This window comes from Lithobates pipiens, unplaced genomic scaffold (assembly GCF_037356315.1).
Source record: "Lithobates pipiens isolate NorthernLeopardFrog02 unplaced genomic scaffold, aLitPip1_a1.2 Scaffold_25, whole genome shotgun sequence".
In the NCBI taxonomy this organism is placed as follows: Eukaryota; Metazoa; Chordata; class Amphibia; order Anura; family Ranidae; genus Lithobates; species Lithobates pipiens.
In genome coordinates, this window is record NW_027507787.1 from 244,281,404 (window position 1) to 244,305,086 (window position 23,683).

A 23,683-nucleotide genomic window follows, 5' to 3' on the forward strand; every position below is an offset into this window, starting at 1 on the left:
TCATGTCTCCCTCCATGTGGAACTCTGGGGAGTCTTTGATGTCATTTCTGTGTACTTCCCATGGAAGCATTACTATAAAAAAGATGGCGAGGATAAAATTCCTCATTTTTTTTTTTATATAGAGTAATTGAGAAATAAATTCAATTACAGTCGCTAAATAAGTACTAAATGTCGATAAATGCCAATCACTACAGAAATCAGAACGATTACGCTGAGTCTTCTGAGATATAAAGCAATGCAAATACAGGAACTCTGTAAGGAAGCAGCTTACTCTGCTGAAAGCAAATCTCAACTGACACTTATGGCTCTGCACACACTATTTATAACCGCCAGAGGTCAGGTGTCACTATGACAACACAGTGTGCCAGGTCATGTGACCTGCACTGTGTGACATCATAATGGGTTGTCTTGTGAGCCAATAAGATTGCAGCAGGGGAAGCTGAGCAGTGGCTGCTGCGATCTGATTGGCTACATATTGGATAAACAAGAATGTTTCCTATTGGGAATCCGTAGGTATAATAAGAGACTTTATGAGAATAATGGAGTCATGGGAGGAATATTAATATGATTTATAGTCTGTAGGGGCAAATTACACAGAAATACATAAATATAGTTATTAGAAGATCAGATCATCATTTATTATTAATATTATCATAAATTATTTTATTAAAGTGTGTATATATATATATATATATATATATATATATATATATATATATATATATATTATTTTATTAAAAATAAATAACTTTATTTTATTAATAAAATAAATTGTAATAATTTTAATACATTTAAATTTAATAATAATAATAAAAAAAGTGTATATATAGAATTGTTGTTGGTATAATATAAATTGTAATAATATGTATTATTTTAAATAATTGAATATTATGGTAAATCTTTCCAGAAATAATAATAAGATTAGTAAGTGGAATAATAATAATGATATAATAAAACAGTTGCCTGTACATCCTCGGGTGTAATGCACACAGGTGCCGGTAGAGGGCAGCAACATTCATCTCCTCCTGTAGGATCCCATCACCATAGATATCCTCCTGTAACACCCATCACCATAGAGCTCCGGCAGATCGGTGTGCCCCAGTGGTCGGGGTGGATGGAGGGAAGCTGCGCCCCGGGGTGGCCGGGAAGGGGAAGTGCTGGAAGAAGGGACACAGCAGTGAGTGGAACCCCTGAGGGGAGGAGACACCGGGGAGAGAGGGGGGAGGGGAGGAGTCATTGTTGTTATTGTCTGTCTGTCATCATTATTATCAATAAAGATTTGTAATCCTCACCATGTAATAATAGAATGGTGCATTGTATGTCATGTGATCAGCACTGCCCATCCCCCACCCACCTCTTATTACCCACAAATCTCATTATTATTCTCATTATTATTATTTGTACATTTATATATGGGGGGCTCCTTGTCCTCCTGACCCCCCTATTCCTGGACGGTCACAACTGCTGTTTTTACCTCTTGTTTGTGATAACAGCAAGGTCTGCTGCTCCTCTGAAAAGCAACCCACACAGATCGCTCTTCAGAGGCATTTGTCAGGCGGTAAAGAAGCGATATGTTGCCTCCTCACCTGTTCTAAGCCGGTAAATGCCTCATCACCGTGCAATGCACACAGCTGTAGGTGGCAGTGCAGCCCCATTCACCCCGGGTACACCCCCAGCTAAAGGGGGGGCAGTCGGGGGGGGGGGGGTAAAACCATCTCTACCATGTGTTTTTACCACCCCTCCGACTTGACATGTGAGCAAGCCCTTGGCTCACCTCTGTGCGGCTGCATGTAAGGCGGCCTATTCATTTCAATGGGCTTCCCTACCCGCAGGAACGCCGGGAGAGAAGTCCCCGCCCCCTTTTTTTCATTAAATTGCGCCGCACCAAAAGCCCCCCCCCCCCGTGTTTTCCAATGTGTGGGGTACCATTAATAATGAATGGCGCCCCTAAAGAGCACAACATTTGTCGGGGTGTCGGGAAGCGAGCGACACACAATAACGAGATCCGAGCCTTGGACAGGGGCGCCCCCAAGACTGAAAATACGTTCCAATGGCGCCCCCGACTGGAGAATCCGCTACTTATCACCAGACCCCGAGATCAACATTTCTATTCACCCACTTCCATACCGGGCACTTTTACCCCCCTTCCTGCCCAGGCCAATTATCAGCTTTCAGCGGTGAGTGACAATTGTGCGGTCAGATAACACTGTACACAGGTGACATTTGTATCATTTGTTTTCACACAAATAGAACTTTCTTCTGGTGGTATTTATAATCACTGCTGAGGGTTTTATTTAAAAAAAATTTAAAATAAAATTAAAAAGACTGAAAATTTAGCAAAAAAAGTTTCTTACTTTCTGTCGGTAAATTTTGTAAATAAGTTATTTTTCTCCTTCACTGAAGAGGAGACACTAATATTCCCCACTAATGGGCACTGATAGGTGGCACTGATGGGCACTGATGAGGTGACACTGACTGGCATCACTAATGGGCACTGATTGGTGTCACTGATAGGCGGCACTGATAGGCGGCACTGACAAATATACATGTGGCGCTGGTACTGAACAGATCCTCCAGTACTGAAGTCCAAGTGGCCAGTGATCTGCTATGCAGCCTAAAAATAGTCTATTGATTCAGGGCAGCCTTAGCAGGGAAGCAGAAGCGATCTCCAAGATATGCAAAGAAAAACAAATGCAGGCGCCTCTGAGTCAGACTGTAAAGTGTGTATTCATAAAAACACTATGGGGGATGATTTACCAAAACTGGAGAGTGTAAAATCTGGTGCAGCTGTACATGGGAGCCAATCAGCTTCTAGCGTCAGCTTGCTCAATTCATCTTTCACAATAAATCCTGGAAGCTGATTGGTTTCCTTTACAGACCTGCACCAGATTTTACACTCTCCATTCTTAGTAAATCACCCCCTGTGTGTTTTTATTAACCACTCGCTTGCCGGGCACTTAAACCCCCCTCCTGCCCAGAGCAATTTTTTAGCTGTCGGCGCCGTTGCACTTTGAATGACAATTGCGCGGTCGTGCTACACTGTACACAAATTACATTTTTTATCGTTTTTTTTTTCACACAAATAGATCTTTCTTTTGCTGGTATTTAATCACCATTTGGGTTTTTTCTTTTTTGCTAAACAAACAAAAATAAACAAAACTTTTTGAAAAAAAACAAAACAAAAAACGTTTCATAGTTTGTTATAAAATGTTGCAAACGGGTAATTTTTCTCCTTGGTTGTTATTCGCTGATGAGATGGCACTGATGGGCTGCACTGATGGGCACAGATAAGGCAACACTAATGGGCACTGACCAGAAGGCACTGGGTGGCACTGGTGGGTGGTACTGATAGATGTCACTGATGGGCACTGATAGCTGGCACTGATTGACACTTGTGGGTGGCACTGGTAGGGGATATTGATAGGCAGCACTGGTAATGACACACTGTAGGCACTGATAGGTGGCACTAATGAGTGGCACTGGTGGGCACTGGTAGGTGGCACTAGCAGCCACTGGTAGGTGTGGCTAGTGGGCACAGAAGCCTCTCCACGATTGGGACCGATGTCTCTCTTGCAGCTACCGGCTCTGATTACATCACATGATCAGCTGTCATTGGCTAACATCTGACCACGTGGTAAGGCACTGATTGGCACTTGTAGGTGGCACTGGTAGGTGGTACTGTGAGCACTGGTAGGTGATATTGATAGGCAGCACTGGTAATGACACACTGTAGGCACTGATAGGTGGCACTAATGAGTGGCACTGGTGGGCACTGGTAGGTGGCACTAGCAGCCACTGGTAGGTGTGGCTAGTGGGCACAGAAGCCTCTCCACGATCGGGACCGATGTCTCTCTTTCAGCTACCGGCTCTGATTACATCACATGATCAGCTGTCATTGGCTAACAGCTGATCACGTGGTAAGGGGTCGGGACCGACCTCTTACTCAGATCTCTGATCAGCTGAGTCTCATAGACTCGCTGATCACAGAGGGCGCCACACGCCCACCCTGCAGGGAGCGCGCATGCCGATCAAGCGCCAGATGGCGTCCATGGATGCCCTCCCGGCAAATTAAGTCTGCACTGTAGCCGTCTTTCAGCTATAGTGCGGACAGGAAGTAGTTAATACACACTTTACAGTCTAACCCAGAGACGCCTGCATTTGTTTTTTTCCTGATAGTTGGCATTGATGGGCAGCACTGAGTGGCATCACTAATGGGCACTGATTGGTGTCAGTGATGGGTGGCACCGATGAGCACTGAAAGGCAGCACTGACTGGCATCACTGATGGGCACTGCTAGGGCTGTACTGTAATCAGTGCCCTGATTACCTGTACAGGTCTCCCCTGCCAGGAGAGAAAATAAATGGCACTTCCTTGTTTACATGTGAACGGCTGTGATTGGACACAGCCGATCACATGGGTAAAGAACCGCATCATCGGCTCTTTACCGAGATCAGGGGCAGACCATGTCCTAGGAACAATTCTGTTAGGATTAGGAGCCCATTCTGTATGAAGAATGGCCAGTACTGGCGTCACATCCGGTCCAGGCTGCAGGTAAATACTTTTTTTTTTTTTTAAAGCAATTCTTTTTTTTTGTTCTTAACCACTTCAATACCGGGCATTTATACAGATTCCTTAGCAGACCAATTTTTAGCTTTCAGCGCTCTCACACTTTGAATGCCAATTACTCACACTGTACCCAAACAACATTTTTATCATTTTTTTCATACAAATAGAGCTTTCTTTTGGTGTTATTTAATCACCACAGGGGTTTTTTATTTTTTGCGGCATAAGTGAAAAAAGAGCAAAAATTTAGGGGAAAAAACAAAACATTTTTTTTTGTTTCTATGATAACATTTTGCAAATAAGTCATTTTGTTCATAAATTTGGGCTAAAATGTATACGGCTACATCTGTTTGGTAAAAATAAACCAAATTAGTGGATATTATTTAGTTTCTTTAAAAGTTATAGAGTCTACAAGCTGTGGTGCAAATCATTGAAAATTGATCACACCTGATGCACTGACGGCCTATCTCATTTCTTGAGGCTCTGAAATGTCAGGAAAGTACAAATACCCCCCAAATGACCCCTTTTTGAAAAGTAGACAGTCCAAGGTATTTAGTAAGAGGCATGGTGAGTTTTTTGAAGTTGTAATTTTTCCCCACAATTCTTGGCAAAAAGAAGAATGTTTTTTTTTGTTTTGTTTTTTTACAGAATTGTCATAATAACAAGTTATTTCTCATACACGGCATATGCATACTTCCAATTACACCCCAAAATACATTCTGCAACTCTTCCCGAGTATGGCGATACCACATCTGTGGGACTTTTACACAGCCTGGCCATATACAGAGGTCCAACATGAAAGTGGTACCTTCAGGCTTTCTAGGAGTATAAATTACACATCTCATTTCGTTCCTACCTATCACACTTTTGAAGGTCCTGGAGCACCAGGACAATAGAATTACCCACAAAATGACCCCATTTTGGAAAGCATACACCCCAATGTGTATTCTATGACATTCTGGTGACAGGTACTCGGGTACTCCGATGGGCTGGTGACAGGTACTCGGGTACTCCGATGGGCTGGTGACAGGTACTCGGGTACTCAGATGAACTGTGACAGGTACTCGGGTACTCAGATGAACTGTGACAGGTACTCGGGTACTCAGATGGGCTGTGACAGGTACTCGGGTACTCAGATGGGCTGTGACAGGTACTCGGGTACTCAGATGAACTGTGACAGGTACTCGGGTACTCAGATGGGCTGTGACAGGTACTCGGGTTCTCAGTTGGACTGTGACAGGTACTCTGGTACTCCGATGGGCTGGTGACAGGTACTCAGGTAATCAGATGGACTGTGACAGGTACTTGGGTACTCAGATGGACTGTGACAGGTTCTCCGGTAATCAGATGGGCTGTGACAGGTACTCGGGTACTCAGATGGACTGTGACAGGTACTCGGGTACTGAGATGGGCTGTGACAGGTGCTCGGGTACTCAGATGGGCTGTGACGGGTACTCAGATGGACTGTGACAGGTACTTGGGTACTCATATGAACTGTAACAGGTACTCGGGTACTCAGATGGACTGTGACAGGTAGTTGGGTACTCAGATGAACTGTGACAGGTACTCGGGTACTCAGATGGACTGTGACAGGTACTCGGGTACTCAGATGGGCTGTGACAGGTACTCGGGTACTCAGTTGGACTGTGACAGGTACTCTGGTACTCCGATGGGCTGGTGACAGGTACTCGGGTACTCTGATGGGTTGTGACAGGTACTCAGGTAATCAGATGGACTGTGACAGGTACTTGGGTACTCAGATGGACTGTGACAGGTTCTCCGGTAATCAGATGGGCTGTGACAGGTACTCGGGTACTCTGATGGGTTGTGACAGGTACTCGGGTACTCATATGAACTGTGACAGGTACTCGGGTACTAAGAAGGCTGTGACAGGTAGACATGTGCAGAGTAAAATATTTCGTTTCGGAATTTCGTTTTCGTCTGAAAACTTAATTTATTTAGTTACTCCCGAAATTTGTTTTTATTTATTTCGTTTTTCGTTCAAAAATTGCATTAGTCCGAAAATCCACATGAATCACGGTCGAATCTGTCTTTGAAGGCTTATGGTGTCTGTCGAATGTATAAAGAAGATTCGACGGAGCTAGTATATAGCATACTTTAGAACCCTATTAAAGTCTATGGGACTCCAGCGTTCAAAATCTAAAGTGCTCATTTTAAAGGCTAATTTGCAAGTTACTGTCCTAAAAAGTGTTTGGGGACCCGGGTCCTGCCCCAGGGGACATGTATCAATGCAAAAAAAAGTTTTAAAAACGGCCGTTTTTTCGGGAGCAGTGATTTTAATAATGATTAAAGTGAAACAATAAAAGTGTAATATTCCTTTAAATTTCGTAGGGGGGGGTTGTCTATAGTATGCCTGTGAAGGGGCGCATGTTTCCCGTGCTTAGAACTGTCCCTGCACAAAGTGTCATTTATGCAGGAAAAAAAAGTCCTTTAAAATCACTAGCAGCTATTATGAATTGTCGGCTCCGTAATACAGAGAACACTCATTGAAAGTCATTGATAAAAAAATAAATAAAAAAAAAAGCGTGGGGGTCCCCCAAATTCAATTACCAGGCCCTTCAGGTCTGGTATGGATATTAAGGGGAACCCTGCCTCAAATTTAAGAAAAAATTTGACGTGGGGTTCCCCCTAAATATCCATAACTAGACCCTTCAGGTCTGGTATGGATATTAAGGGGAACCCCGCGTCAAATTTAAAAAAAAATTGACGTGGGGTTCCCCCTAAAAATCCATACCAGACCCTTTATCCGAGCACGCAACCTGGCAGGCCGCAGGAAAAGAGGGGGGGACGAGAGAGCGGCCCCCCCTCCCTCCTGAACCGTACCAGGCCACATGCCCTCAACATTGGGAGGATGCTTTGGGGGTCTGTGACCCCTCAAAGCACCTTGTCCCCATGTTGATGAAGACAAGGGCCTCATCCCCACAACCCTGGCCGGTGGTTGTGGAGGTCTGCGGGCGGGGGGCTTATCAGAATCTGGAAGCCCCCTTTAACAAGGGGACCCCCAGATCCCGGCCCCCCCCCCTGTTTGAAATGGTAAGGGGGTACAAAAGTACCCCTACCATTTCACAAAGAAAGTGTAAAAAATGGTTAAATAAAACAAACACACTTTTGAAAAATTCCTTTATTAAAAATAAAAAAATAAAAAAAAGATTCCAGCGGCGGTAATCCACTCTTGCTATCCAGCGACGGACGGTCATCTCTTCAGCGATGTCTCATCTCATCCAGCGCAGCGAATCCTCCGTCCTTCTTCTGTCTCCGTGGAGGAGACACTGCAAGGATTCCGGCGGCTGACGTTTCTAATATACGGAGGGCGGGGCCACCCGTCACCTGACCCCGCCCCCCTCTGACGCAAGGGGAAACCCGGGGTTCCCTGTGACGTAGGGGTGACCCGCACCCCTCTGATGTAACACAGGCAGGTTTCCGTTACATCAGAGGGGGGCGGGGTCACCCATACGTCACGGGGAACCCCGGGTTTCCCCTTGCGTCAGAGGGGGGCGGGGTCAGGTGACGGGTGGCCCCGCCCTCCGTATATAAGAAACGTCATCCGCCGGAATCCTTGCAGTGTCTCCTCCACGGAGACAGAAGGATGGATCGCTGCGCTGGATGAGATGAGACATCGCTGGAGAGATGACCGTCCGTCGCTGGATAGCAAGAGTGGATTACCACCGCTAGAATCTTTTTTTTATTTTTTTATTTTTAATAAAGGAATTTTTCAAAAGTGTGTTTGTTTTATTTAACCATTTTTTACACTTTCTTTGTGAAATGGTAGGGGTACTTTTGTACCCCCTTACCATTTCAAACAGGGGGGGGCCGGGATCTGGGGGTCCCCTTGTTAAAGGGGGCTTCCAGATTCTGATAAGCCCCCCCGCCCGCAGACCTCCACAACCACCGGCCAGGGTTGTGGGGATGAGGCCCTTGTCTTCATCAACATGGGGACAAGGTGCTTTGAGGGGTCACAGACCCCCAAAGCATCCTCCCAATGTTGAGGGCATGTGGCCTGGTACGGTTCAGGAGGGAGGGGGGCCGCTCTCTCGTCCCCCCCTCTTTTCCTGCGGCCTGCCAGGTTGCGTGCTCGGATAAAGGGTCTGGTATGGATTTTTAGGGGGAACCCCACGTCAATTTTTTTTTAAATTTGACGCGGGGTTCCCCTTAATATCCATACCAGACCTGAAGGGTCTGGTTATGGATATTTAGGGGGAACCCCACGTCAAATTTTTTCTTAAATTTGAGGCAGGGTTCCCCTTAATATCCATACCAGACCTGAAGGGCCTGGTAATTGAATTTGGGGGACCCCCACGCTTTTTTATTTATTTATTTATTTATTTTTTTATTAATGACTTTCAATGAGTGTTCTCTGTATTACGGAGCAGACAATTCATTATAGCTGCGAGTGATTTTAAAGGACTTTTTTTCCTGCATAAATGACACTTTGTGCAGGGACAATTCTAAGCACGGGAAACATGCGCCCCTTCACAGGCATACTATAGACAACCCCCCCCCCCCCCCTACGAAATTTAAAGGAATATTACACTTTTATTGTTTCACTTTAATCATTATTAAAATCACTGCTCCCGAAAAAACGGCCGTTTTTAAAACTTTTTTTTGCATTGATCCATGTCCCCTGGGGCAGGACCCGGGTCCCCAAACACTTTTTAGGACAGTATCTTGCAGAATCTTTTCTCTCTGTCAAATCTTTTTTCTCTGTCGAATATTTTCTCTATATAATCTTGAACTAGGTAAGGTAAGGTAAGGTTAGGCACATTCGAACACAGGTTCTATAGACACAGATTGTTGTCAGAGTCATGTCGAATCTCCTATTCTATATCGAACTGTTGTAACAATGAAAACGAAAATAAAGCATTTATTTATGTCGGATCTTTCGTTTTTCGGATTTTGTGCTTTCGTTATCGTTTGTCAAAAAGAAAATAGCTGAAATTCGGACGAAAATGTATTCGGACGAAAACGAATGCACATGTCTAGTGACAGGTACTCGGGTACTCAGAAGGCTGTGACAGGTACTCGGGTACTCAGATGTGCTGTGACAGGTACTCGGGTACTCAGATGGACTGTGACAGGTACTCGGGTACTGAGATGGGCTGTGACAGGTGCTCGGGTACTCAGATGGACTGTGACAGGTACTCGGATACTGAGATGGGCTGTGACAGGTGCTCGGGTACTCAGATGGACTGTGACAGGTGCTCGGGTACTCAGATGGGCTGTGACAGGTACTCGGATACTCAGATGGGCTGGGACAGGTACTCAGGTACTGAGATGGGCTGGGACAGGTACTCGGGTACTCAGATGGGCTGGGACAGGTACTCAGATGGACTGTGACAGGTACTCGGGTACTGAGATGGGCTGGGACAGGTACTCGGGTACTCAGATGGGCTGGGACAGGTACTCAAATGGACTGTGACAGGTACCCGTGTACTCAGATGTGGTGTGACAGGTACTCGGATACTCAGATGGGCTGTGACAGGTACTCAGGTACTCAGATGGGCTGTGACAGCTAGTCGGGTACTCAGATGGGCTGTGACAGGTACTCGGGTACTCAGATGGGATGTGACAGGTACTCGGGTACTCAGATGGGCTGTGACAGGTACTCGGGTACTCAGATGGGATGTGACAGGTACTCGGGTACTCTGATGAACTGTGACAGGTACTCGGGTACTCAGATGGGCTGTGACAGGTACTCGGGTACTCAGATGGACTGACAGGTTGTCAGGTACTCGGGTACTCAGTAGACATGTGCGATTCATTCCGTACGAATCTTAAATTCGTATGAATTTTGAGAAATTCGTACGTTCGGGAGGATCTGAAATATGAATTGCCGTGCGTCCGAATTCTGTACGGAATACAAACTTTTGTTTACGAATTCCGGATCTCAGTCATTATGCTTATTATGACTTGCAGAAGACTTCTGTGATAGAAGTCAATGTAAGTTGCCTGAAGACATCAGTGAAGGACTTTCCTCCTCTCTGGGCTGTCAAGAAAAGAACAAAGTGATACAATGTTTCTTCTTCAATGGGCTGAACTCCCTGTGTAGAAGTTCTCAGTTTAACCATTTAAAGACTAAATCTTTTCTGACACTTGTTGCTTACAAGTAAAAATCCAGTATTTTCTGCTAGAAAATCACTCAGAAGCCCCAAAAATTATATATATATATATATATTTTAGCAGACACCCTAGGGATTAAAATAGCAGTTGTTGCAATATTTTATGTGACGCGGTATTTGCGCAGAGGCCTTTCAAACGCAAGTTAGCCCTTTTTTTTCCGGTCGACCTCTAGAGAGCACTGACATTAGCAGCGTGACATACAGCAATGACACCTGCACCGTGATAGAGTGATCTGACACCAGCACCGTGACATAACACATGTATGAGGTGAATCTGGGATCGACAACTACAAGCATTCTTTTTTTATATGTGAAATTCTGAAAATTCAGGAATCTTGAGATAAAGGAGGCGAGGGAAGGTCAGGGAAGGTAAAGAAGAGGGTGCAGGAGATGATCACCAGCACCAGCACCGTGATATAGAGCACTGACACCTGCACCGTGATAGAGTGATCTGACACCAGCACCGTGACATAACACATGTATGAGGTGAATCTGGGATCGACAACTACAAGCATTCTTTTTTTATATGTGAAATTCTGAAAATTCAGGAATCTGGAGATAATGGAGGCGAGGGAAGGTCAGGGTAGGCAAAGAAGAGGGTGTAGGAGATGATTCTTTGCCTACCCTGACCTTGAAGTTTTGCCTACCCTACCCTGAAGTTTTCTGCAAATCATAATAAGCATAATGAGCAATGTTTTTGCCTTTAAATTCATCGTAAAGAACGTTTGTACACGTTAACGAAAATTTGTATTTCGTACGAAACAGAACGGAATTTCGGACACGAAATACGAATTACGAATTAATTTTATTACGAATCGAAACGGAACAGAACAAAACAAATTTTTTGACGGCGCCCATGTCTAGTACTCAGATGGGCTGACAGATACTCAGGTACTCGGGTACACAGATGGGCTGACAGATACTCAGGTACTCGGGTACACAGATGGGCTGGGACAGGTACTCGGGTACTCAGATGGGCTGTGATGGGTGATGACAGGTACTTTGATGGGTGGTGAATCAGTGTGTGAGGAGCGAGAGCCGGCGATGAGAGATGATCTCATATGTTCACATATGAGATCATCTCTCATTGGACACGCCGGTCTCTCTGTAAACGGCCGCTGTGATTGGCCATTTACAGCGATCTGTGACTGGCTGTGTCCAAGGGACACGGCCAGCACAGAACTTCCCCGATGCGCGCCCACGGAAGTAAACAGGAGGATGTCCAAGGACGGCCTGCCGGCAATTGGCGTCCGCGCTGCGGCCGTCTTTTTACAACATAATGGCAGAATACAAGTAAGGAGGGCTGAGAAGTCGTTTTCTTGGCTGTAGCTATAGGAGGAACATTGTGACGTCATAGAAAGCATTTTCATTTTCTATATGGCTCCGGCGACTTCCCGCTTTATAGGGTTTGGGTAATAGGCAGCGCACTATTTCTGTATTCTCCAGCTACACCACCCCCTCAATACACCAACATTGTTCTGCATCACCATTTCACTGCATTCGTGGATTTGGCCTTCCCGTCCATCAAAAATGAAATTAAACATCAATCTGTCAAATAATCAACATATAAAAAGCAAGACAGCTGCACACAGACTCCATATTATTTATTGTACTAAATAAATATACAGAGAGGAGGCTAAATGAGACGTCATCATGAAGGAGCTATATACAGCACAATGAAAAAATAATATCCACTATATTGCCAAAAGTATTGGGACACCTGCCTTTACACGCACATGGACTTCAGTGGCATCCCAGTCTTAGTCCGTAGGGTTCAATATTGAGTTGGCCGGCCTCTATGCAGCTACAACAGATTCAACTCTTCTGGGAAGGCCATCCACAAGGTTTAGAGGTGCATTTGTGAGGTTGGGCACTGATGTTGGACAAGAAGGCCTGGCACCACCCCAAACTTGCTCATCCATGTCTTTATGGACCTTGCCTTCTGCACTGGTGGGCAGTCATGTTGGAACAGGAAGGGGCCGTCCCCAAACTGTTCCCACAAAGTTGGGAGCATAAAATTGTCCAAAATGTCTTGGTATGCTGATGCCTTAAGAGTTCCCTTCACTTGGAACTAAGGGGTCAAGCCCAAACCCTGAAAGACAACCCCCCACACCATAATCCCCCCTCCACCAAATGACTTGGACCAGTGCACAAAGCAACGTCCATAAAACATGGATCAGAGAGTTTGGGGTGGAGGAACTTTACTGGCCTTCACCCGATAGACCACCTTTGGGATGAATTAGAGTGGAGACTTGCGAGCCGAGCCTTCTCATCCAACATCACTGCCTGACCTCACAAATGCGCTTCTGGAAGAATGGTCAAGCATTCCCATAGACACATCTCCTAAACCTTGTGGATGGCCTTCCCAGAAGAGTTGAAGCGGTTATAGCCAAAAGACCTGGCTAAAACCTTTGCACAGTACTGAAGAGAGAACATTGTATATACAGATATCATGGAAAGTTGGGTGACACCAGCTGAGACAGCCATCTTGTGAGATTGTGTTGGCCGGGAATCGAACCCGGGTCAACTGCTTGAAAAGCAGCTATGCTCACCACTGCACCACCAACACAAAGTAGCATGTTTTTGGAGTGTGGGAGGAAACCGGAGTACCCGGAGGAAACCCACGCAAGCACAGGGAGAACATGCAAACTCCATGCAGATAGTGTCCTGGTCAGGATTTGAACCATGGACCCAAGTGCTGCAAGGCTCACCACTAAGCCTCTGTGCTGCCCACATGCGGCCTCTGTACGTGGCCTACAATATTGGTGATGTCCTTTGTGTGGAATGGGATAAATACATGTCCTCTGGTCTGTATAGTGTCTCTACTCCATGGATAGGCTCTGTCTTATGTAAGAGGACATGAGCTAGCCATGGGGGTGACCTGAAATTTAGACAGGCAGGGACAGGACAACTCATTTAAATGTGGAAGCCTGGCTCTTCATTCTTCTAGGAACAGCCAATTGTCTTGTCTCTCACTACCCCCTCTCTTCCTACACCCCCTCCCCCACTTCTTACACCCCCTCCACCTTCTCTCACTACCCCCTCTCTTCCTACACCCCCCTCCCCCTCTTCTTACACCCACTACCCCTTCTGTTCCTACACCCCCCCACTTCTTACATCCCTCTCCCACTACCCCCTCCCCCTCTCTTACTACCCCTCTCTTCCTACTCCCCCCTCCCCAACCTCTCACTACCCCCCACTTCTTACACCCCCTCCTTGTCTACTTATTTTAATTCCCAGCATGGATTTCCTTTTCTGGTAATACAGCACCACTCAACGTTGGAAATTGTCCATAGATCTTTTCACGTTTTTCCTACGACGTGCGACGCTTGGATGGACAGTAAATGTAGTCCATCGTGGCCTATGGCCGGAACCCATCGCTGAGGTCATGTATGTGGCTAGAAAGCTCTGATCACTCCAAGGCCCAGTATTCTTCCTCTTAGGTGCGACGCTGGCAATGGGAAATCCGGTCTCCTCCATAGTGCTCTCTGCAATTTTGCTTGGTGGAAGGATGACAGCATTTGCTGGAAGAATGATGTCACTTGGTGGAATGCTGTCATCACTCACTGACATGATGCCACTCTTCGTTCGCTGGCGTAGCGGGTCACGTAGGTAATCCTGAGGAGATGCATGTTTGGAAACAGGTACATCTGTCTCTTCCACAGTGCTGGCCACATTTTCACTTGGAGGAATGATGTCCTGGCTTGTTGGGATTATGTTGCCAACCTTGAACACTTTGGATGGCCTGCGCTTCTTTACTGACCGGCATAAATCCCGTACGTGAGCACGGATGAGATCCCTAGGAGGAGCGACTCTGGGAATAGGAAAGTCAACCTCCTCCATGCTGCTCTCTTCATCTTCACTTGGTGGGATAGTGTCCTCAGTTGCTGGTAGAATAGCGTCACTTGGTGGGGTGATGTTGCTACTTGTTGGTCTGAACAGTCTGTAGAATGGCTTGAAATATATTACGAGCAGTACCACCAGCATGGCGATAAACCCCAGAAAGCATTCTGACTGGTGCTCAGTAACAATTTTTATAAGTACGGGTAGGACTGTGTTCTCTAGGGTCACCCACCCCTTGGACCCGACTGACCAGAGCCCAGTGACCACCCATTGGTACCATTCACCAGCATTTATGAGCAGGGGTGGGACTGTGTTCTCTAAGGCTGCCCACCCCTTGGACCCGACTGACCAGAGCCCAGTGACAACCCATTGGTACCATTCACCAGCATTTATGAGCAGGGGTGGGACTGTGTTCTCTAAGGCTGCCCACCCCTTGGAGTAGACTGCCCAGAGCCCAGTGACCACCCATTGGTACCATTCACCAGCGATTATAGGCAGGGGTAGGATTATGTTCTCAAAGGCTGGCCCCCTGTTGTTCCAGATATAGATCAGTAGATACATGAATCCTCTCAGCTGCAGGAACTTCAAATAGTATTCTAATATTCTGGCCAGGAAATTTTGGTGCAGAATGTTCTTCAGAATGTAAATACATATCATGACAGCCCATGGGTACAAGATTCTAAAAATCAATGGAATCTGCACCGGCTGCTGCGTTGTTCTCGTGATCCCCTCCTTATGTTCCATGCGGATCTCTGGGGACTCTCTGATGTCATTTCTGGGTACAGCCCATGGGTACAAGATTGTAAAAACCAATGGAATCTGCACCGGCTGCTGCGTTGTTTTCAGGATCCCCTCCTTATGTTCCATGCGGATCTCTGAGGGGTCATTCTCCAATTGTCTGACCATTTCCTTCACGGGTTCTTGGGTCATCTTCATGTCTCCCTCCATGTGGAACTCTGGGGAGTCTTTGATGTCATTTCTGTGTACTTCCCATGCAAGCATTACTATAAAAAAGATGGCGAGGATAAAATTCCTCATCTTTTTTTTTTTTTATATAGAGTAATTGAGAAATAAATTCAATTACAGTCACTAGATAAGTAGTAAATGTCAATAAATGCCAATCACTACAGAAATCAGAACGATTACGCTGAGTCTTCTGAGATATAAAGCAATGCAAATACAGGAACTCTGTAAGGAAGCAGCTTACTCTGCTGAAAGCAAATCTCAACTGAGAATTCTGGTTCTGCACTCACTATTTATAACCGCCAGAGGTCAGGTGTCACTATGACAACACAGTGTGCCAGGTCATGTGACCAGCACAGTGTGACATCATAGGGGGTTGTCTTGTGGGCCAATAAGATTGCAGCAGGGGAAGCTGAACAGTGGCTGCTGCAATCTGATTGGCTACATATTGGATAAACAAGAATGTTTCCTATTGGGAATCCGTAGGTATAATAAGAGACTTTATGAGAATAATGGAGTCATGGGAGGAATATTAATATGATTTATAGTCTGTAGGAACAAATTACACAGAAATACATAAATATAGTTATTAGAAGATCAGATCATCATTTATTATTAATATTATCATAAACTATTTTATTAGAAATAAACTATTATTTTAATCAAATAAATAATAATTATAATACATTTAAATGTATTAATAATAATAATAATAATAATTATATATATATATATATATATATATATATATATATATATATATATATTATTAAATTTAAATGTATTAAAATTATTATTACTATTTATTTTATTATATATATATGTTATATTGTTATTGGTATAATATAAATTGTAATAATATGTATTATTTTAAATAATTGAATATTATGGTAAATCTTTCCAGAAATAATAATAAGATTAGTAAGTGGAATAATAATAATGATATAATAAAACAGTTGCCTGTACATCCTCGGGTGTAATGTACACAGGTGCCGGTAGAGGGCAGCAACATTCATCTCCTCCTGTAGGATCCCATCACCATAGATTTCCTCCTGTAACACCCATCACCATAGAACTCCGGCAGATCGGTGTGCCCCGGTGGTCGGGGTGGATGGAAGGTGGGGGTGGGGAAGCTGCGCCCCGGGGTGGCCGGGAAGGGGAAGTGCTGGAAGAAGGGACACAGCAGTGAGTGGAACCCCTGAGGGGAGGAGACACCGGGGGAGAGGGGGGAGGGGAGGAGTCATTATTGTTATTGTCTGTCATCATTATTATCAATAAAGATTTGTAATCCACACCATGTAATAATAGAATGGTGCATTGTATGTCATGTGATCAGCACTGCCCATCCCCCACCCACCTCTTATTACCCACAATCTTCATTATTATTCTCATTAGTATTATTTGTACATTTATATATGGGGGGCTCCTTGTCCTCCTGACCCCCCTATTCCTGGACGGTCACAACTGCTGTTTTTACCTCTTGTTTGTGATAACAGCGAGGACTGCTGCTCCTCTAAAAAACAACCCACACAGATCGCTCTTCAGAGGCATTTGTCAGGCGGTAAAGAAGCGATATGTTGCCTCCTCAGCTGTTCTAAGCCGGTAAATGCCTCATCACCGTGCAATGCACACAGCTGTAGGTGGCAGTGCAGCCCCATTCACCCCGGGTACACCCCCAGCTAAAGGGGGGGCAGTCGGGGGGTAAAACCATCTCCACCATGTGGTTTTACCACCCCTCCGACTTGACATGTGAACAAGCCCTTGGCTCACCTCTGTGTGGCTGCATGTTATTTATTTCTTTACTAGTAATGGTGGAGATCAGCGACTTATAGCGGGATGTGATATTGCGGGGGACAAATCACACACTAATGTCGCGTACACACGAGAGGAAATTCCACCAGCAAAAGTCCGATGAGAGCTTTTGGTGTGAAAATGTGACCGTGTGTACGCTCCATCGCACTTTTACTGGCGGAGTTGATGGTCGTAAGTTCAGTAAACTTTTGTGTGACTGTGTGTATGCAAGCCAAGCTGTGCCCCATAGCAAGGGGCAAAGTATAGTATAGAGTGCCCCATAGAAAGGGGCAAAGTATAGTATAGAGTGCCCCATAGAAAGGGGCAAAGTATAGTATAGAGTGCCCCATAGCAAGGGGCAAAGTATAGTATAGAGTGCCCCATAGCAAGGGGCAAAGTATAGTATAGAGTGCCCCATAGCAAGGGGCAAAGTATAGTATAGAGTGCCCCATAGCAAGGGGCAAAGTATAGTATAGAGTGCCCCATAGCAAGGGGCAAAGTATAGTATAGAGTGCCCCATAGCAAGGGGCAAAGTATAGTATAGAGTGCCCCATAGAAAGGGGCAAAGTATAGTATAGAGTGCCCCATAGAAAGGGGCAAAGTATAGTATAGAGTCCCCCATAGGAAGGGGCAAAGTATAGTATAGAGTGCCCCATAGAAAGGGGCAAAGTATAGTATAGAGTGCCCCATAGAAAGGGGCAAAGTATAGTATAGAGTGCCCCATAGCAAGGGGCAAAGTATAGTATAGAGTGCCCCATAGCAAGGGGCAAAGTATAGTATAGAGTGCCCCATAGCAAGGGGCAAAGTATAGTATAGAGTGCCCCATAGCAAGGGGCAAAGTATAGTATAGAGTGCCCCATAGAAAGGGGCAAAGTATAGTATAGAGTGCCCCATAGAAAGGGGCAAAGTATAGTATAGAGTCCCCCATAGGAAGGGGCAAAGTATAGTATAGAGTGCCCCATAGAAAGGGGCAAAGTATAGTATAGAGTGCCCCATAGCAAGGAGGGATCTTGAGGAGGTAAGGGGAGGCTATAATGGGGACTTTGATTTTATTGACCCTCAAATTTTTGTAAACTCTACAATGTGGCCCTTGTACTGGAAAGTTTGGACACCCCGGGCCTAGTAAATACGTGAAAAGGAGCCGAGTGCTCCACCTACAGGCTGAAAATGGGAACACAAAACAATCACATCCCCCTGCAAGGATTCAATTCTTTAAAAGTGTTTAATAAAATCTATACAAACATACGACACATTCACTTCATTGGTTTTGGTTTACATTTTATCCCATCATTAATAGATTCTCAATACTCGTGACTTTTCCCTCTTGGAACACAAAGCACCTATAAGGAAAGGAAGAAATCTTGTGAGATTGTGTTGGCCGGGAACTGAACCCGGGTCAGCTGCTGGGAAGGCAGCTATGCTCACCACTGCACCACCAACACAAAGTAGCATGTTTTTGGAGTGTGGGAGGAAACCGGAGTACCCGGAGGAAACCCACGCAAGCACAGGGAGAACATGCAAACTCCATGCAGATAGTGTCCTGGTCAGGATTTGAACCATGGACCCCAGTGCTGAAAGGCTCACCACTAAGCCTCTGTGCTGCCCACATGCGGCCTCTGTTCTCTAAGGCCGCCCCCGCTGAGCGGGGTAAATCAGCGATGTCCACTCAAAGCACTTAAGAGGTTAAACAGCCATCTTGGGAATGAATGGAGCCATTTAACCTACCAGCATGTCTTTGGGCTGTAGGAGGAAACCCACACAAGCACATGGAGAACATGCAGACTCCATGCAGACAGTGTCCTGGTCAGGATATGAACCAAACAGGCAAACACCCCAGTGCTGCAAGGCAGAAGTGCTAACTACTAAGCCTCTGTGCTGCCCGATCTTAAAGAAGAACTTCTCCTATATGTGGACTTATTGTTCAGTCCTCTTCTAGGAACAGACAATTGTCTTGTCTCTCACTACCCCCTCTCTTCCTACACCCCCTCCCCCTACTTCTTACACCCCCTCCCCCTACCCCACTTCCTACACCCCTCTATCACTACCCCTCTCTTCCTACACCCCCTCTCTTCTTACATCCCCTCCCCCCACTTCTTACACCCTCTCCCACTACCCCCCCCATCACTACCCCCTCTGTTCCTACACCCCCTCCCCCCACTTCTTACACCCCCTCCCCCTACCCCACTTCCCCCTACCCCACTTCCTACACCCCTCTATCACCGCAGTATAGTTCAATTTTAAGGCTTCTGGCAGACCTGAATTTTGGCCTGCGCTTCTTCTTTAGCCGCAATAAATTCCGTAGGTGATAACGGAAGCGATTCCAACCCCAGAACTCGATAATTTGCTGATAATTGTTCACTGATCGAAGTGATGGTCACTGATTGATAGGAATGTAGCATCAATCTGTGGGATGATGTCACTTGTTGATGGGATGCTATCATCGCTCTGTGAGATGATGTCACTCATTGGACTGCACGTCTTCTTTAGCAACAATTCAATCTGTAGGTGAGAACGTTTGCGATGCCTAGGAGGTGCAACGCTGGGATGGACAGTCAGTCAGTCAACCCCAGAACTGATGTCATCCCTAGATGGTTGGGTGATGTCACTGATTGATAGGAATGTTCCATCAATCTGTGGGATGATGTCACTTGTCGATGGGATGCTATCATCGCTCTGTGAGATGATGTCACTCATTGGACTGCACGTCTTCTTTAGCAACAATTCAATCTGTAGGTGAGAACGTTTGCGATGCCTAGGAGGTGTGACGCTGGGATGGACAGTCAGTCGGTCAACCCCAGAACTGATGTCATCACTCGATGGTTGGATGATGTCACTGATTGATAAGAATGTTCCATCAATCTGTGAGATGATGTCACTCATTGGACTGCACGTCTTCTTTAGCAACAATTCAATCTGTAGGTGAGAACGTTTGCGATGCCTAGGAGATGTGACGCTGGGATGGACAGTCAGTCGGTCAACCCCAGAACGGATGTCATCACTCGATTGTTGGATGTTACTGATTGATAGGGATGTGCAATCAATCTGTGGGATGATGTCACTTGATGGGATGCTATCATCGCTCTGTGAGATGATGTCACTCATTGGACTGCACGTCTTCTTTAGCAACAATTCAATCTGTAGGTGAGAACGTTTGCGATGCCTAGGAGGTGCAACGCTGGGATGGACAGTCAGTCGGTCAACCCCAGAACTGATGTCATCCCTCGATGGTTGGATGATGTCACTGATTGATAGGAATGTTCCATCAATCTGTGAGATGATGTCACTCATTGGACTGCATGTCTTCTTTAGCAACAATTCAATCTGTAGGTGAGATCGTTTGCGATGCCTAGGAGATGTGACGCTGGGATGGACAGTCAGTCGGTCAACCCCAGAACTGATGTCATCACTCGATGGTTGGATGTCACTGATTGATAGGAATGTGCCATCAATCTGTGGGATGATGTCACTTGTTGACGGGATGCTATCATCGCTCTGTGAGATGATGTCACTCATTGGACTGCACGTCTTCTTTAGCAACAATTCAATCTGTAGGTGAGAACGTTTGCGATGCCTAGGAGGTGCAACGCTGGGATGGACAGTCAGTTGGTCAACCCCAGAACTGATGTCATCACCCGATGGTTGGATGATGTCACTGATTGATAGGAATGTTCCATCAATCTGTGAGATGATGTCACTCATTGGACTGCACGTCTTCTTTAGCAACAATTCAATCCATAGGTGAGAACGTTTGCGATGCCTAGGAGGTGCAACGCTGGGATGGACAGTCAGTTGGTCAACCCCAGAACTGATGTCATCACTCGATGGTTGGGTGATGTCACTGATTGATAAGAATGTTCCATCAATCTGTGAGATGATGTCACTCATTGGACTGCATGTCTTCTTTAGCAACAATTCAATCTGTAGGTGAGAACGTTTGCGATGCCTAGGAGATGTGACGCTGGGATGGACAGTCAGGCGGTCAACCCCAGAATTGATGTCATCACTCGATGGTCGGATGATGTCACTGATTGATATGAATGTTACATCAATCTGTGAGATGATGTCACTCATTGGACTGCACGTCTTCTTTAGCAACAATTCAATCCATAGGTGAGAACGTTTGCGATGCCTAGGAGGTGCAACGCTGGGATGGACAGTCAGTTGGTCAACACCAGAACTGATGTCATCACTCAATGGTTGGATGATGTCACTTTTCGATGTGATGGTCATCGATCGGTGATCATCACTCTGTTGGAAGATGGCACTTATCCTTAAAAACATTTTGCCATGCCTGAACTCCTTGGTTGGCCTGCGCCTCTTCATTAGCCGGCATAAATCCCGTAGGTGAGCACGGATGTCATCCCTAGGGGTTGCAACGCTTGGAATGGGAAAGTCCATTTCCTCCATAGCGTTGTCTGCATTTTCATTTTTTGGTGGGATGGAGTCACCACCTTCAGGGTGAATGACATCATTTGCTGGTGGGGTGGAGTTGCTACTGGTCGGTCGGAACAGCCGGTAGAACGCTTTGAAATATATTAGGAGCAGTAGGAGCAGCATGGTGACAAGCCCCAGCAAGCATTCTGACCGGTGCTCAGCAACAATATTCATAAGCATGGGTGTGATTGGGCTTTCTAAGGCCACCCACCCTCTGGACCAGACTGACTGGAGCCCAGCAGTCGTCCATTGGTACCAATCACCAGCTTTTGTAAGCAGGGTTAGGACTGTGTTCTCAAAGGCTGGCCCCCTGCTGTACCAGAGATTGTACCCATGATAAATCAATTCAATCATCTGCAGGAACATCAAACATTGTCCTAGTATTGTGGCCAGATTATTTTGGCGTAGGATGTACCTCAGAACGAGAACACATATGAGGAGTGTCCCATTAAGCCAGTTTGTAGTGTTGGCCAGGAGTGAAAACCAACTGATGGGTTCCGGAGGCTCCTTCTCCAATTTTCTGATCGTTTCCTCCACTGGCTGTTCTGTCATCTTCATGTCGTCCTCCTCCTCCTGCATGAGGATCTCTGGGGACTCTCTGATGTCATTTCTGGGTACAGCCCATGGGTACAAGATTGTAAAAATCAATGGAATCTGCACCGGCTGCTGCGTTGTTTTCAGGATCCCCTCCTTATGTTCCATGCGGATCTCTGAGGGGTCATTCTCCAATTGTCTGACCATTTCCTTCACGGGTTCTTGGGTCATCTTCATGTCTCCCTCCATGTGGAACTCTGGGGAGTCTTTGATGTCATTTCTGTGTACTTCCCATGGAAGTATTACTATAAAAAAGATGGCGAGGATAAAATTCCTCATCTTTTTTTATATAGAGTAATTGAGAAATAAATTCAATTACAGTCGCTAGATAAGTAGTAAATGTCAATAAATGCCAATCACTACAGAAATCAGAACGATTACGCTGAGTCTTCTGAGATATAAAGCAATGCAAATACAGGAACTCTGTAAGGAAGCAGCTTACTCTGCTGAAAGCAAATCTCAACTGATACTCTGGCTCTGCACACACTATTTATAACCGCCAGAGGTCAGGTGTCACTATGACAACACAGTGTGCCAGGTCATGTGACCAGCACAGTGTGACATCATAGGGAGTGGTCTTGTGAGCCAATAAGATTGCAGCAGGGGAAGCTGAACAGTGGCTGCTGCGATCTGATTGGCTACATATTGAGTGAACAAGAATGTTTCCTATTGGGAATCCGTAGGTATAATAAAAGACTTTATGAGAATAATGGAGTCATGGGAGGAATATTAATATGATTTATAGTCTGTAGGGGCAAATAACACAGAAATACATAAATATAGTTATTAGAAGATCAGATCATCATTTATTATTAATATTATCATAAACTATTTTATTAAAAATAAATTATTATTTTAATTAATCAAATAAATAATAATTATAATACATTTAAATGTATTAATAATAATAATAATAATAATAATAAAAAAAAATATATATATATATATATATATATATATATATATATATATATATATATATTATTATTAAATTTAAATGTATTAAAATTATTATTACTATTTATTTTATTATATATAATGTTATATTGTTATTGGTATAATATAAATTGTAATAATATGTATTATTTTAAATAATTGAATATTATGGTAAATCTTTCCAGAAATAATAAGATTAGTAAGTGGAATAATAATAATGATATAATAAAACGGTTGCCTGTACATCCTCGGGTGTAATGCACACAGGTGCCGGTAGAGGGAAGCAACATTCATCTCCTCCTTTAGGATCCCATCACCATAGATATCCTCCTGTAACACCCATCACCATAGAACTCCGGCAGATCGGTGTGCCCCGGTGGTCGGGGTGGATGGAGGGTGGGGGTGGGGAAGCTGCGCCCCGG

At 45.1% G+C, this 23,683-nt stretch overlaps 2 non-coding genes across 2 annotated transcripts; both read right to left on the minus strand.

Annotated features, from left to right (window-relative positions):
• Positions 1-13,197: 13,197 nt before the first annotated feature.
• TRNAE-UUC (transfer RNA glutamic acid (anticodon UUC)) lies at positions 13,198-13,269 on the minus strand. The gene has a single exon. It is a non-coding gene; the product is annotated as a tRNA-Glu (tRNA).
• Positions 13,270-18,667: 5,398 nt separating this feature from the next.
• Positions 18,668-18,739, minus strand: TRNAG-UCC (transfer RNA glycine (anticodon UCC)). Its single transcript has one exon. It is a non-coding gene; the product is annotated as a tRNA-Gly (tRNA).
• Between the last annotated feature and the right edge of the window lie 4,944 nt (positions 18,740-23,683).